This window comes from Bos indicus, chromosome 6 (assembly GCF_029378745.1).
Source record: "Bos indicus isolate NIAB-ARS_2022 breed Sahiwal x Tharparkar chromosome 6, NIAB-ARS_B.indTharparkar_mat_pri_1.0, whole genome shotgun sequence".
Taxonomy (NCBI): Eukaryota; Metazoa; Chordata; class Mammalia; order Artiodactyla; family Bovidae; genus Bos; species Bos indicus.
Window position 1 is genome coordinate 110,859,818 of NC_091765.1, and position 15,055 is coordinate 110,874,872.

Below are 15,055 nucleotides of genomic sequence, written 5' to 3' on the forward strand. Positions count from 1 at the left end.
GTAACAATAAAACATCCAGGGAACAGGAAGATATATGGTATCATGATAATATAATAGGTACATATCTGATCCTCATCTGGTTTCTGGCACAGAACTCCTAAAACTCTTGGAATTTCCAAAGTGAGAATGATGAATGGGATGTATTTTCATAACAACCTACTTTCAACCACACCTGAGTTTGTTAATGAGGTGACTTTTGGAAAGCGACTAAGGATGGGAAACCACCCTGTGATTAGAGGATTGGAACTTTCAGTCTCCTTCACCCCACCCGCCCCCAGCCTGGCCCACATCCAGGAAGGGGAGTTGGACTGTGAGTTGAATCGATCACCAATGGACTGCAATTTAATCAGTGGTGCCAAAGTAAGGAAGCCTCCATAAAAAAACCAAGAGACAGAGTTTGGAGAGCTATGAACACCCTGGGCGGTGAGCTCAGGGAAAGTAGCTGAGTCCAGAGAGAGCTTGAAAGCTCCACGCTCTTTCCCCCACCTTGCCCTAGGCATCTCTCCTATCAGGCTCTTCCTAAGTTATATTCTTCTATAATAAACTGGTAATTACTGAAACCCAAGGAGGAGTGGTTGGAACCTTCAGTCTGTAGCCACTGGGTCAGAACCCAGCTGACAATCCGGACTTCAATTGAAGCGGGAGGAGGGGCACCTTGTAGGTCCGAGCCTGACTTCATCTATGGGGTCTGGCACTATTACCAGGTAGATGGTGTCCAAGCTGAGTTGAATTTTAGGGCACTCATGTGGTGTCAAAGAATTGCTAGTGATGTGTTGGGAATAAAAGGGCTTCACCGGTGGCTCAACGGTAAAGAAGCCGCCTGAAGTGCAGGAGACACAGGAGACTCGGGTCCGATCCCTGGTGGGGAAGATCCCCTGGAGGAGGGCATGGCAACCCACTCCAGTATTCTTGCCTGGAGAATCGCATGGACAGAGGAGCCTGGCGGGCTACAGTTCTTGAGGTTGCAAAGAGTGGGACACGACTGAAGTGACTTAGCAAGTACACATACACACATGTGTTGGAAAAAACACATTGTCATTGATGTCAAAGTCATAACATGGGTGCTGGACACTGTTGTGGGTCTAATGTATAGTTAAGTCCTAAAGAGTATGTGCTCAGTCACTCAGTCGTATCCTACTCTCTGTGACCCGAAAGACTAGCCCAACAGGCTCCCCTGGCCATGGGATTTCCCAGGTGAGAATACTAGAGTGATTTGCCCTTTCCTTCTCCAACGTCCTAAAGAGTAGAGACATAATATAACATCTAAATATAACATCATTAAGGTAAGAATAAAACTCAATTTAAACAAAACCAAAACCTAGATGAACATATGAAATGATAACAAAGGCCTTGTTTGGGGTGAGGAAGATAGATTATAGATGTTGATTAATTTATTGTAAATAAACTATTTTCAAATTGTAATATGAAATATGTATCTCTTTTAAAAGTTAAATACACAATTACCAGAATAAAACATTGGCCTACCACCTTTTCATCCCTACTTTCCATTCCTGAGAAGCAACCACCTTAAAGTGTTAACACTTTTACAGTATCATGCTATTTACCTCTTTCCAGCTAAGTAGCACACTTTCGCTCTTCCTTTTCAGCTTAAGACCTTGTTGGTTTCCCAAAATGACTGTATGTGGTTTGTTTCCAGACACACCCCCTGCATGTACCTAGCATACACATCCAAACAGGCCGTTCATTTTGTGAATACTTCATCACACTGATGATTATTATTTTTGCATTTTTTCTGTAGGTTTTATACCTCACTTAAAAGCTTATTTTTAAATGAGCAAGGAAACGCCGTTTGCTTTAGTGGGACAAGAGCAAGAGTTCCATAGGAAGAAATGCAAAATCAAAATCAAAATCAGAGATTCCATGGTGCCTGAATCCCAGGTCTATAGGATTTTTTTAAAAGCCTCCTTGTGAACTGTTAAGTACATATAGAAAATATTAAGCACCAATATGCACTATGAGTAATTTTAAAACCCCAAAATTGTTAAAAGCAGGGACTTGGATATCTGTACATCAGTGTTCACAGCAGCATCACTCACAATAGTCAAAAGGTGGAAACAGCATAAGTGACCACTGACGAATGAATGGATAAACAAAACGTGATACAGACACAATGAGCTATGATCCCAACTTACGAGGAAGAGGGGTCTGACACGTGCTACAGTATGGATGAACTTCGAAGACAAGACACTAAGTGAAATAAGTGAAGTTGCTCAGTCGTGTCCAACTGTTTGTGACCCCATGGACCAGGCTGCTCCATCCATGGGATTTTCCAGGCAAGAGTACTGGAGTGGGTTGCCTTTTCCTTCCCCAGGAGATCTTCCTGACCCAGGGATCGAACCCAGGTCTCCCGCATTGGAGGCAGACGCTTTACCGTCTGAACCACTGTAGATGGGCTACCACGAGTGGTCAGCTTCTTAGAGACAGAAAGTGGAATGGAGATTGCCAGGATCGGAGGGAAAGAGGGTCAGTGCTTAATGGGGACAGAGTTTGACATGATGAAAAAATTCTAGAAATGGGTAGTGGTGATGATTGTACAATGATGTGAATGTACCACCAAATTGCACTCTTAAAACTGGTTCAGAAAGGTACATTTTATGTATATTTAGCTACAGTAAAAAAAAAAAAAAGGACGAAAATCGACAGTATCCAAATTGACAGGATCTTTCTCTGTCCCCTCAGTCATAACCTTCCATCCTCTCTGAAACAACCACTTTTGCAGCCCTTTACATTTTAGTATAGTTTAACACCCAATCCTGAATTCCAAAATGACATCGCTTTTAAACTTTCAGTAAATGGAATTAAAACAATTCACGCATCTACTATTTGCTCTCCATTATTTTGTATAAGATACATCTGTGTTGTCTGTAGCTACAGTTCATTTTCATTGCTGGATAGCATTTTATCATATAAATATCTAACTGTTATTGAAGGGAATTTAGTTATTTTCAGTTTTTGGCTATTTCAAACAGTGCTGCTATAAATGGTATTGTATTTCATTATTACTGTTATTGTATGCACGCATGCCTCAGTTTCTAGGGTATAATACCCAGGAGTGAATCGCTTGGGTTGGGGGGCACAGGAGCTTCTCCATGCTCCGGAACGTGATCTCTTTTCTAAAGTGATCATACTGGCTTGTGCACTCATTAACAATGTAAGGAAGCTTTGATTTTCCACATCCTAGTTCCCTACAGGTTTGGTCCATCTTTATTGCCAATCTGTGGTAGTTTTCATTTCTTGGATTACTAACGAGTTTGAGCAGGGTTGAGTAGTTGCAACAGAGGATGGTCCATGTACTATCTTCAGTTCAGTTCAGTTGAGTCGCTCAGTCGTGTCCGACTCTTTGCCACCCCATGAATCGCAGCAGGCCAGGCCTCCCTGTCCATCACCAACTCCCAGAGTTCACTCAGACTCACGTCCATCGAGTCAGTGATGCCATCCAGCCATCTCATCCTCTGTCGTCCCCTTCTCCTCCTGTCCCCAATCCCTCCCAACATCAGAGTCTTTTCCAATGAGTCAACTCTTTGCATGAGGTGGCCAAAGTACTGGAGTTTCAGCTTTAGCATCATTCCTTCCAAAGAAATCCCAGGGCTGATCTCCTTCAGAATGGACTGGTTGGATCTCCTTGCAGTCCAAGGGGCTCTCAAGAGTCTTCTCCAACACCACAGTTCAAAAGCAGCAATTCTTCGGCACTCAGCTTTCTTCACAGTCCAGCTTTCACATCCATACATGACCACTGGAAAAACCATAACCTTGACTAGACGGACCTTTGTTGGCAAAGTAATGCCTCTGCTTTTCAATATGCTATCTAGGTTGGTCATAACTTTTCTTTTAAGGAGTAAGCATCTTTTAATTTCATGGCTGCAGTCACCATCTGCAGTGATTTTGGAGCCCCCCAAAATAAAGTCTGACACTGTTTCCACTGTTTCCCCATCTATTTCGCATGAACTAATGGGACCAGATGCCACGATCTTCATTTTCTGAATGTTGAGTTTTAAGACAACTTTTTCACTCTCCTCTTTCACCTTCATCAAGAGGCTTTTTAGTTCCTCTTCACTTTCTGCCATAATAGTGGTGTCATCTGCATACTGAGGTTATTGGTATTTCTCCCGGCAATCTTGATTCCAGCTTGTGCTTCTTCCAGCTCAGCGTTTCTCATGATGTACTCTGCATAGAAGTTAAATAAGCAGGGTGACAATATACAGCCTTGACGTACTCCTTTTCCTATTTGGAACCAGTCTGTTGTTCCATGTCCAGTTCTAACTGTTGCTTCCTGACCTGCATATAGGTTTCTCAAGAGGCAGGTCAGGTGGTCTGGTATTCCCATCTCTTTCAGAATTTTCCACAGTTTATTGTGATCCACACAGTCAAAGGCTTTGGCATAGTCAATAAAGCAGAAATAGATGTTTTCCTGGAACTCTCTTGCTTTTTCCATGATCCAGCGGATGTTGGCAATTTGGTCTCTGGTTCCTCTGCTTTTTCTAAAACCAGCTTGAACAACTGGAAGTTCACGGTTCACGTATTGCTGAACCCTGGCTTGGAGAATTTTGAGCATTAATTTACTAGCGTGTGAGATAAGTGCAATTGTGCAGTAGTTTGAGCATTCTTTGGCATTGCCTTTCTTTGGGATTGGAATGAAAACTGACCTTTTCCAGTCCTGTGGCCACTGCTGAGTTTTCCAAATTTGCTGGCATATTGAGTGCATCATTTTCACAGCATCATCTTTCAGGATTTGAAATAGCTCAACTGGAATTCCATCACTTCCACTAGCTTTGTTCGTAGTGATGCTTTCTAAGGCCCACTTGACTTCACATTCCAGGATGTCTGGCTCTAGGTCAGTGATCACACCATCGTGATTATCTGGGTCATGAAGATCTTTTTTGTACAGTTCTTCTGTGTATTCTTGCCACCTCTTCTTAATATCTTCTGCTTCTGTTAGGTCCATACAATTTCTGTCCTTTATCGAGCCCATCTTTGCATGAAATGTTCCCTTGGTATCTCTAATTTTCTTGAAGAGATCTCTAGTCTTTCCCATTCTGTTGTTTTCCTCTATTTCTTTGCATTGATCGCTGAGGAAGGCTTTCTTATCTCTTCTTGCTATTCTTTGGAACTCTACATTCAGATGTTCGTGGAGCTGCCCGTGAGAACGGGGTCCTTTGTCTGAAGGACACAGCTCTGGGAGCTGCCTCAGTCCTTGAGGGTTGGCTTGCAAACATAACTCTCTGTCCCGCCACCCCAGAGATTAGGCGATTATTTACTGCAGACACCTGGAGTTCTGTACAAACTTCTCACGCACAGGGAAATGTTATCTGGTGTAAGAAATAATAACAGGGTGCCATTCCCATGCTCTCAAGATTTCTTGTAACTGTTTGTAAGATGTATAGGTCAACCAAGAAAAAATGTTAACTGTCTTGTCTTTCTCACGCTCTCCTGTATAAATATAAGATGCTGAATAAAGTCAATGTCAGACCGCTTCCCTTTGTAGAGACGTGTCTGAACCTCTCGACCCCATCTTTGTTGTAGAATTCTTTTGCTGTAGTTTTATTTCTCAGCCGCGCCATGCACGTTCTCGGGACCTGATTGACTTTGCCGGCTGGCACCGGCACAGATGCTTATATCTTTCCTTTTCTCCTTTGTTTTTTGCTTCTCTTCTTTTCACAGCTATTTGTAAGGCCTCCCCAGACAGCCATTTTGCTTTTTTTGCATTTCTTTTGCATGGAGATGGTCTTGATCCCTGTCTCCTGTACAACGTCACGAACCTCCGTCCATAGTTCATCAGGCACTCTATCTATCAGATCTAGGCCCTTAAATCTATTTCTCACTTCCACTGTATAATCATAAGGGATTTGATTTAGGTTATACCTGAATGGTCTAGTGGTTTTCCCTACTTTCTTCAATTTCAGTCTGAATTTGGCAATAAGGAGTTTATGATCTGAGCCACAGTCAGCTCCTGGTCTTGTTTTTGTTGACTGTATAGAGCTTCTCCATCTTTGGCTGCAAAGAATATAATCAATCTGATTTCAGTGTTGACCATCTGGTGATGTCCATGTGTAGTGTCTTCTCTTGTGTTGTTGGAAGAGGGTGTTTGTTATGACCAGTGCATTTTCTTGGCAAAACTCTATTAGTCTTTGCCCTGCTTCATTCCGTATTCCAAGGCCAAATTTGCCTGTTACTCCAGGTGTTTCTTGACTTCCTACTTTTGCATTCCAGTCCCCTATAATGAAAAGGACATCTTTTGGGGGTTTTAGTTCTAAAAGGTCTTGTAGGTCTTCATAGAACCATTCAACTTCAGCTTCTTCAGCATTACTGGTTGGGGCATACACTTGGATTACTGTGATATTGAACAGTTTGCCTTGGAAACGAACAGAGATCATTCTGTCATTTTTGAGATTGCACCCAAGTACTGCATTTTGACGGAGAAGGCAATGGCAACCTACTCCAGTACACTTGCCTGGAAAATCCCATGGACAGAGGAGCCTGGTAGGCTGCAGTCCAAGGGGTCGCTGAGAGTCAGACACGACAAAGTGACTTCCTACTTTCACTTTCCACTTTCATGCATTGGAGAAGGAAATGGCAACCCACTCCAGTGATCTTGCCTGGAGAATCCCAGGGACGGGGGAGCCTTGTGGGCTGCCATCTATGCGGTCGCACAGAGTCGGACATGACTGAAGCAACTTAGCAGCAGCAACTGCATTTTGAACTCTTTTGTTGACCATGATGGCTACTCCATTTCTTCTGAGGGATTCCTGCCCACAGTAGTAGACATAATGGTCATCTGAGTTAAATTCACCCATTCCAGTCCATTTCAGTTCGCTGATTCCTAGAATGTTGACATTCACTCTTGCCATGTCTTGTTTGACCACTTCCAATTTGCCTTGATTCATGGACCTGACATTCCAGGTTCCTATGCAAAATTGCTCTTTACAGCATCGGACCTTGCTTCTATCACCAGTCATATCCACAGCTGGGTATTCTTTTTGCTTTGGCTCCATCCCTTCATTCTTTCTGGAGTTATTTCTCCACTGATCTCCAGTAGCATATTGGGCACCTACTGACCTGGGGAGTTCCTCTTTCAGTATCCTATCACTCTGCCTTTTCATACTGTTCATAGGGTTCTCAAGGCAAGAATACTGAAGTGGTTTGCCATTCCCTTCTCCAGTGGACCACATTCTGTCAGATCTCTCCACCCTGACCCACCCGTCTTGGGTGGCCCCACGGGCATGGCTTAGTTTCATTGAGTTAGATAAGGCTGTGGTCCTAGTGTGATTAGATTGACTAGTTTTCTGTGAGTATGGTTTCAGTGTGTCTGCCTTCTGATGCCCTCTTGCAACACCTACCATCTTACTTGGGTTTCTCTTACCTTGGATGAGGGGTATCTCCTCACCGCTGCCCCTTCTGACCTTGAACATGGAATAGCTCCTCTAGGCCCTCCTGTGCCCGCACAGCCACTGCTCGTTGGAGATGGGGTTGCTCATACCGACCACGGCCCCTGGCCTCAGGCTTGGAGTAGCTCCTCTCGGCTGCCACCCCTGACTTTGGACTTGGGGTAGCTCCTCTCGGCCGTTACTGCGCTTCGCAACCTGACACTCTCGGCCGCTGCTCCTGACCTTGGACGTACTACCTAGTCATTTACAAAAGCAGGGTGTCACAGTCTCAGAGAACAAATTTCCTGTTTCCAGGGGCAGGGTGGCGGAGGGAAGGATGAGGAGAAGGGATGGTTGGGGAGTTGGGGATGGACATGTACCACTGTTCTGTTTAAAATGGATAACCAAAAAATGTCCTACTGTAGAGCACAGGGAGCCCTGCTCAATGTTATGTGGCAGCCTGGACGGGAGGGGGCTTAAGGAGAATGGATACATGTATGACTGAGTCCCTTTGCTGTCCACTTGAAACTATCGCAACACTGTGAATTGGCTATACTCCAATATAAAATCAAAAGTTAAATAGAACAGGGTGCCAACTCCTAGACTATGGGCAACATGTCTGCTCACTTTTATAAGCAGCATCAGGTACCATGTCTGGCTCATTCTTATTGTCAATCATGTGAAATGTTTGATTATAACCAGTACTATGATCCACTCAGTAAACGTATGGAGAAACCCATTTAGCATTGATGAATTTTAGAAATTTCACACACAACATAGCCCCAAAGACCAGATAGGAACTTTTCTCATATACGTCTTTTTTTTTACCTCATTCTTTAAAGGAATATGAATTTATGTACAAGGTAATTCTGCCAAACAGAATCTTCTGTTAAGCAAAATGCATGCACCGAGCCAATTTGCTTAATATTAATCTTGACCATGTTAATGTTTTCAACCCTTTCTACCAGATGACAGGCTTCCCAGGTGACTCAGTGGTAAAGAATCTGCCTGCCAAGGCAGGAGACACAGGAGACACAGTTTTGATCCCTGGGTCGGGAAGATCCCCTGGAGGAAAAAAAGACAACCTACTCTAGTATCCTTGCCAGGATAATCCCATGGACAGAGGAGCCTGGTGGGCTACAGTCCATGGGGTTGCAAAGAGACAGACACGACTGAGCAACTGTTCACACACACAAACACCAGCTGATGAGTTATTCACGATACATTGCCTTTCAGAAACAGGATCACGCACCAGCCATGATGCAGTTGCAAGCAGACCAGGAAGGCTGAACAACCAGGACCATCCTGCTGTATTCTGTTATGTCATCGCCCAGACTTTCTCCTTTTCATATGTTATTTCACCACTTAATTTTTTTCAGCAAGCACTAGCTTGTATTGTTTTCTCTTTTTCACATTGGTATTGATAAAATTCACACGTTTTAAAAATACAGCTGGACAAATTTGGGCAACTGTTTACAATCACAATCACCATGACAACCAAACTACAGAAGAGCTCCCTCTCTCTGCAATGTTCCTTGTGTCTATTACACGATACACGTCCTTCCTCTCATACTTCTAGCCTCCAGCAAAGCATGGTTCTACTTTCTCTGACAATAGTTTTGATAAAATCTCATATAATCAAAACCACGCAGTACATAACATTTTGTGTTTCACTTTTTCACTTAGAGTTGTTTCTGAGATTTATCCCTGTGTTGTCCATAATAATATATCATCCTCCTCTTGTTTCAGATTACTGTTCCATCATACACAATTTGTTTGTCTGCTCATCAGCTGATGGACATTTGGATTTCTTCCAGGTTTTGGCTGGAATGTTCACACATTTTTATGGGAATATATGTTTTCATTTCTCTTGGATCAATATCTAAAAGTAGAATTGCTGAATTATATTTAATATATGTATGAAATTTTGTAAGGCGCTTCCATATTCTTTATCAAAGTGGCCTTACCACTTTGCATTCCACCAGCAGGAGCCTGGTAGGCTGCAGTCCATGGGGTCGCTGAGAGTCGGACACGACTGAGCGACTTCACTTTCACTTTCCACTTTCATGCATTGGAGAAGGAAATGGCAACACACTCCAGTGTTCTTGCCTGGAGAATCGCAGGGATGGAGAAGCCTGGTGAGCTTCAGTCCATGGGGTCGCACAGAGTCAGACACGACTGAAGCAACTTAGTAGTAGTAGTAGTAGAATCCATGAGTTTCAATTGCTGTATGTTCCCACTGGAGAAGGGAATGGAACTTAGTAGTAGTAGTAGTAGAATCCATGAGTTTCAATTGCTCTATGTTCCCACTGGAGAAGGGAATGGCAAGGCACTTTAGCATTCTTGCCTTGAGAACCCCATGGACAGTATGAAAAGGTAAAAAGATATGACACTGAAAGATAAACTCCCCAGGTCAGTAGGTGCCCAATATGCTACTGGATAAGAGTGGAGAAATAATTCCAGAAAGAATGAAGAGGCTGAGCCAAAGAAAAAACAATGCCCAGTTGGGGATGTGACTGGTGATGGAAGTAAAGTCCACTGCTGTAAAGAGCAGTATTGCGTAGGAACCTGGAATGTCAGGTCCATGAATCAAGGTAATTGGAAGCGATCAAACAGGAGATGGCAAGAGTGAACATCGACATTTTAGGAATCACTGAACTAAAATGAACTGAAATGGGTGAATTTAATTCAGATGACCATTACATCTACAACTGTGGGCAAGAATCCCTTAGAAGAAATGGAGTAGCCATCGCAGTCAACAAGAGAGTCCGAAATGCAGTACTCGGGTGCAATCTCAAAAACAACAGAATGATCTCTGTTCATTTCCAGGAGAACAGAGATTATTGCCAGGAGAAATATCAATAATCTCAGATTTGCTGATGATACCACCCTTATTATGGCAGAAAGCGAAGAGCAACTAAGGAGTCTCTTGATGAAGGTGAAAGAGAGTGAAAAAAGCTAGCTTAAAACTCAACATTCAAAAAACTAAGATCATGGTATCTGGGCCCATCACTTCATGGCAAATAGATGGGGAAAAAAAGGAAACTGTGACAGACTCTATTTTGGAGGACTCCAAAATCACTCAGATGGTGACTGCAGCCATGATATTAAAAGACACTTGCTCCTTGGAAGAAAAGTTATGACCAACATAGACAGCGTATTAAAAAGCAGAGGCATCACTTTGCCAACAAAGGATCATATAGTCAAAGCTATGATTTTTCCAGTTGTCATGTACGGATGTGAGAGTTGGACCATAAAGAAGTCTGAGTGCTGAAGAACTGATGATTTTAAAACTGTGGTGCTGGGGAAGATTCTTGAGAGTCCCTTGGACTGCAAGGAGATCAATAAATCTGAAAGGAAATCAACCCTGAATATTCACTGGAAGGGCTCATGCTCAAGCTAAAGTCCCAATACTTTGGCCACCTGATGTGAAGAGCTGACTCATTGGAAAAGACTTTGATGCTGGGAAAGATTGAAGGCAGGAGGAGAAGGGGACAACAGAGGATGAGATGGTTGGAGGGCATCACCGACTCTAATGGACATGAGTTTGAGCAAACTCTGGGAGATAGTGGGGGGCAGGAAACCCTGGCATGCTGCAGTCCATGGAGTCACAAAGACTCTGACAAGACTGATGTACTAAACAGCAACAACAGCATTCCCACCAAAGTTGATGGGTTTTTTGTATTATTTTAGTGAATATGAACTGGTATCTTTCTCTTCATGGTTTTAATTTGCAATTTTCTTGATGACTAATAATATTGACATCTTTTCATCTGCTTATTATGTGCATGCATGCTAAGTCACTTCGGTCATGTCTGACTCTTTGTGACCTTATGCCCTGTAGCCCACCAGGCTCCTCTGTCAATGAAATTATCCACTCAGGAAGATCTCCTGGAGAAGGAAATAGCAACCCACTCCAGTACTCTTGCCTGGAAAATCCCCTGACAGAGGAGCCAGCTGGGCTATAGTCCATGGAGTCACAGAGAGTCGGACACAACTGAATGACTAAGCAAGAACAATGAATATGACTTCAACAATAACTGAAACTTCAAGTTAGACTTCTATTAATGTGTAAAACAATTTCTGATTTGCACTAAAGTAAATTTTAACCAGAAGGAATCAAGCACCTCAGATTTTAGAAAATATACCTTTGAACATTGTATAATGCTTAAAGGTATGTTTAAAACGTATTTCCTACTGAACAGTTAAGTTGAATCTTGCACCTACTGCTCATTCAATTATCTCTAAACTGAGTACTTACCAAGTAAGGAATGCCATCAGTTGAGTTAGATAATGTTAGCAATCCAACTGTCAGTCAGTTAGTTCAGTCACTCAGTCATGTCCAACTCTTTGTGACCCCATGGACTGCAGCACGCCAGGCCTCCCTGTCCATCACTAACTCCTGGAATCCACCCAAACCCATGTCCACTGAGTCGGTGATGCCACCCAACTGTCTCATCCTCTGCTTCCCCTTCTCCTCCTGCCCTCAATCTTTCCCAGCATCAGGGTCTTTTCAAATGAGTCAGCTCTTCGCATCAGGCGGCCAAAGTGTTGGTGTTTCAGCTTCAACATCAGTCCTTCCAATGAACACCCAGGACTGATCTCCTTTAGGATGGACTGGTTGGATCTCCTTGCAGTCCAAGGGACTCTCAAGAGTCTTCTCCAACACCACAGTTCAAAAGCATCAATTCTTCTGTGCTCAGCTTTCTTCACAGTCCAACTCTCACATCCATACATGACCACTGGAAAAACCACAGCCTTGACTAGTAGTCAGTTTTCCAGAGGCAGAACCAATAGCATATGTATAGATATATAAGTGGTGGAGGAGGGCATGGCAACCCCCTCCAGTATTCTTGCCTGGAGAATCCCATGGACAGAGGAGACTGATGGCCTACAGTCTATAGGGTTGCAAAGAGTTGGACACAACTGAAGCGACTTTGCTCACACGCAGATATATAAGAGGAGATTTGTTTGGGAATCGGCTCATGTGATTATGGAGGCTGAAATAAGCCCCAGTCTGCCATCTGCAAGCCAGAGTATGAAGACCTGAGCCAGGAGCTTTAGTGCCAAGGAACAGGAGAAGAGGGACATCTGAAAGGGGTCCAGGGGACTTCCCTCGTGGCTCAGCGGGGAAGACTCCACCGGCCAAGGCAGAGGACATGGGCTCCATTCCTGGTCTGGAAAGACCGTGCCTCGAAGCAACTAAGCCCGTTTGCCACAACCGTTGAGCCTGTTCTCCAGAGCTTGTGAGCCATGACTTCTGAGTTCACGTGCTGCAACCACTGAAGCCCACGTGCCTGCAGCCTGTGCTCCGCAACAAGAGAAGCCACTGCGATGAGAAACTCACGCAAGCAACAAAGAGGAACCCATGCTCGCCACACCTCGAGAAAGCCCGTGCAGTAACAAAGGCCCAGGGCAGCCAAAAATAAACTTAAATAAAGAAATAGAAAGAAAGTGGGGCAGGCATTTCCCCCCAATGTGACTTCATAATCTAAAACAGATAGGGTGTGATACAGCGAGGGGACCAGGAGTGCATCAGGGTTAAAGCACAGCTGTTCCATACGTGTCCCATCATTTCAGGCGCCCCTTCTCTTCCCAAGGCCACAACAAGCTCTTTCTGACTCAGGTCCTTCACATCACTTCTTTCCTCGGCCTGCCATGGCCTCCCCAGTCTCTTCTCAGGCTGTACCCTTCAGCTTCCACAAGGCCTCGTTGGCTCACAAGTCCTGCAGTGGGTCCCTCCTTCTCACCTTCATCCCAGTGTCTTCTCCAGTTCCTGGGTAACCCAGGGGAAATCCATAATCGTGGTGTTGACCTTATGGTTTCCATGCTTCTGAAGTCAGAATGCTTGCCTGCCTCAGTCACTCTCACAGGCCCAGCATTGGGAAAGGTGCCTGGCATATAGTAGAAATTTTGATCAACAATTGTTAAGGGAATATATAAAGGCAGCATGGATGCATAACAAGTGGTGGTGACAGACATTTTTTTTGTTGTTTAAAGCTGCATGGAATCAAGATTCAGATGTGTTCAAGTCATTTTTAAGTTTTATAGCTATATATATATATATATATATATATATATATATATATATATATATATATATATATCTTAGCTAGACAAATAATATTATTAAAATTCCTAAAAAAAAACTTTATTATTGTACATCTGAGGCATCCCCGGTGGCTCAGTTGGTAAAGAATCAACCTGTAATATAGGAGACCACCTGTAATGCAGGAAATGTGGGTATAATACCTGGGTCAGGAAGATCCCCTTGGAGAAGGAAGTGGTTACACACTCCAGTATTCTTGCCTGGAAAATTCCAAGGACAGAGGAGCCTGGTGGGCTACGGTCATGGGGTCACAACAGTTGGACATGACTTAGTGACTAAACCACGCCACCATTGCACATGTGAAACACTTTAGTACATTACTTCCCCGCCACATAGAAGCAATAATTTCTATCATGACATGAGGTTCATCAAGAACATAACATTATTGCAGAACAGAATGTAGTCCACCTGAAATCCCTTCAAGACAGCAAATTAGTCCTCTGGATTTTACCTGAAAATAGGGATCAGATCCGCTCCTATTTAGTTGGACTTACTGTCCTGTTTCATGAGTTTGGGGCATCAGTGAGTAGATATAGACTTATCTCACCACAGTTCATCAAAAGTCATTTCACACAATCACGCTTGTGGTGAAAGGCTGTGTATATGTTGGCATTTTCCAACTCAAATCATCTAACTCTCTCAGTAAAAGTTCCCTACAGGGAACTGCTGTGGGCAAGATTCATGCTTTTTCTAATTTTGGGGGGGCGTGTGTAAATGGGAGGAGAGAGGGGCCCAGCTGCAGTGATTGGAAGCATCAGAGTTATCCCTTGTGTCTTATAGTTCTTCCCTCCATACTTTTCCCAGTGGATTTCATTTCATGCTTTCCTGGACACTATATGCTGAAATAAATAACAAATAGTCAATGTTTTCCTCCAAGCTCTCAGAGTAGTTGGGGGAAGGCAGACCTCATGTAACCTGGGAATGTATCATGAGTGAATCCTTCTCCATAATCATTTACAGATTTTTTATATTGTGTATCACTTGTAAGTATATTGCTCCTGGGAACAAGAAATGCAATAATAACAGCTACCCTTCGCTGAGTGCCAGCCACTATTCTAGACATTCTACATAAGAAAGAAGAGGGTAAGACTTCCCTGGTGGTCTCATGGTTAGGACCCCACACTTCCATTGCAGGCGGCACAGGTTTGATCCCTGGTCAGGGAACGAAGATCCCACATGCCACATGGCATAGCCAAATAATAAAATTAAATAAATAAGACACTTACTTATAATTTCTCTAACATAAATAAAGAATACAGAAAAGGGGACTTTGAATACTTATTATGCACAAGGCTTGATATACGCTATATCCTGCATTCCCATAATAACCCAATGGTGTAAGTACTGTTATTCCCACTTTGCATATGATAATATTGAGGCACAGAGAGCTCAAGCTCCCTTCTTAAGGTCTCGTAGCTAATAAATGAAGGTATAGGGTTTTAGGCACAGGTTCATCTGATGCCAGGGATCATGCTTCTAAGGGCTGGACTGTATTAATATTTTCCACAAGAGGAGAACACAGCCTCAGAGATATAAATCACCCAAGATCACAGTGCTCAGCTGA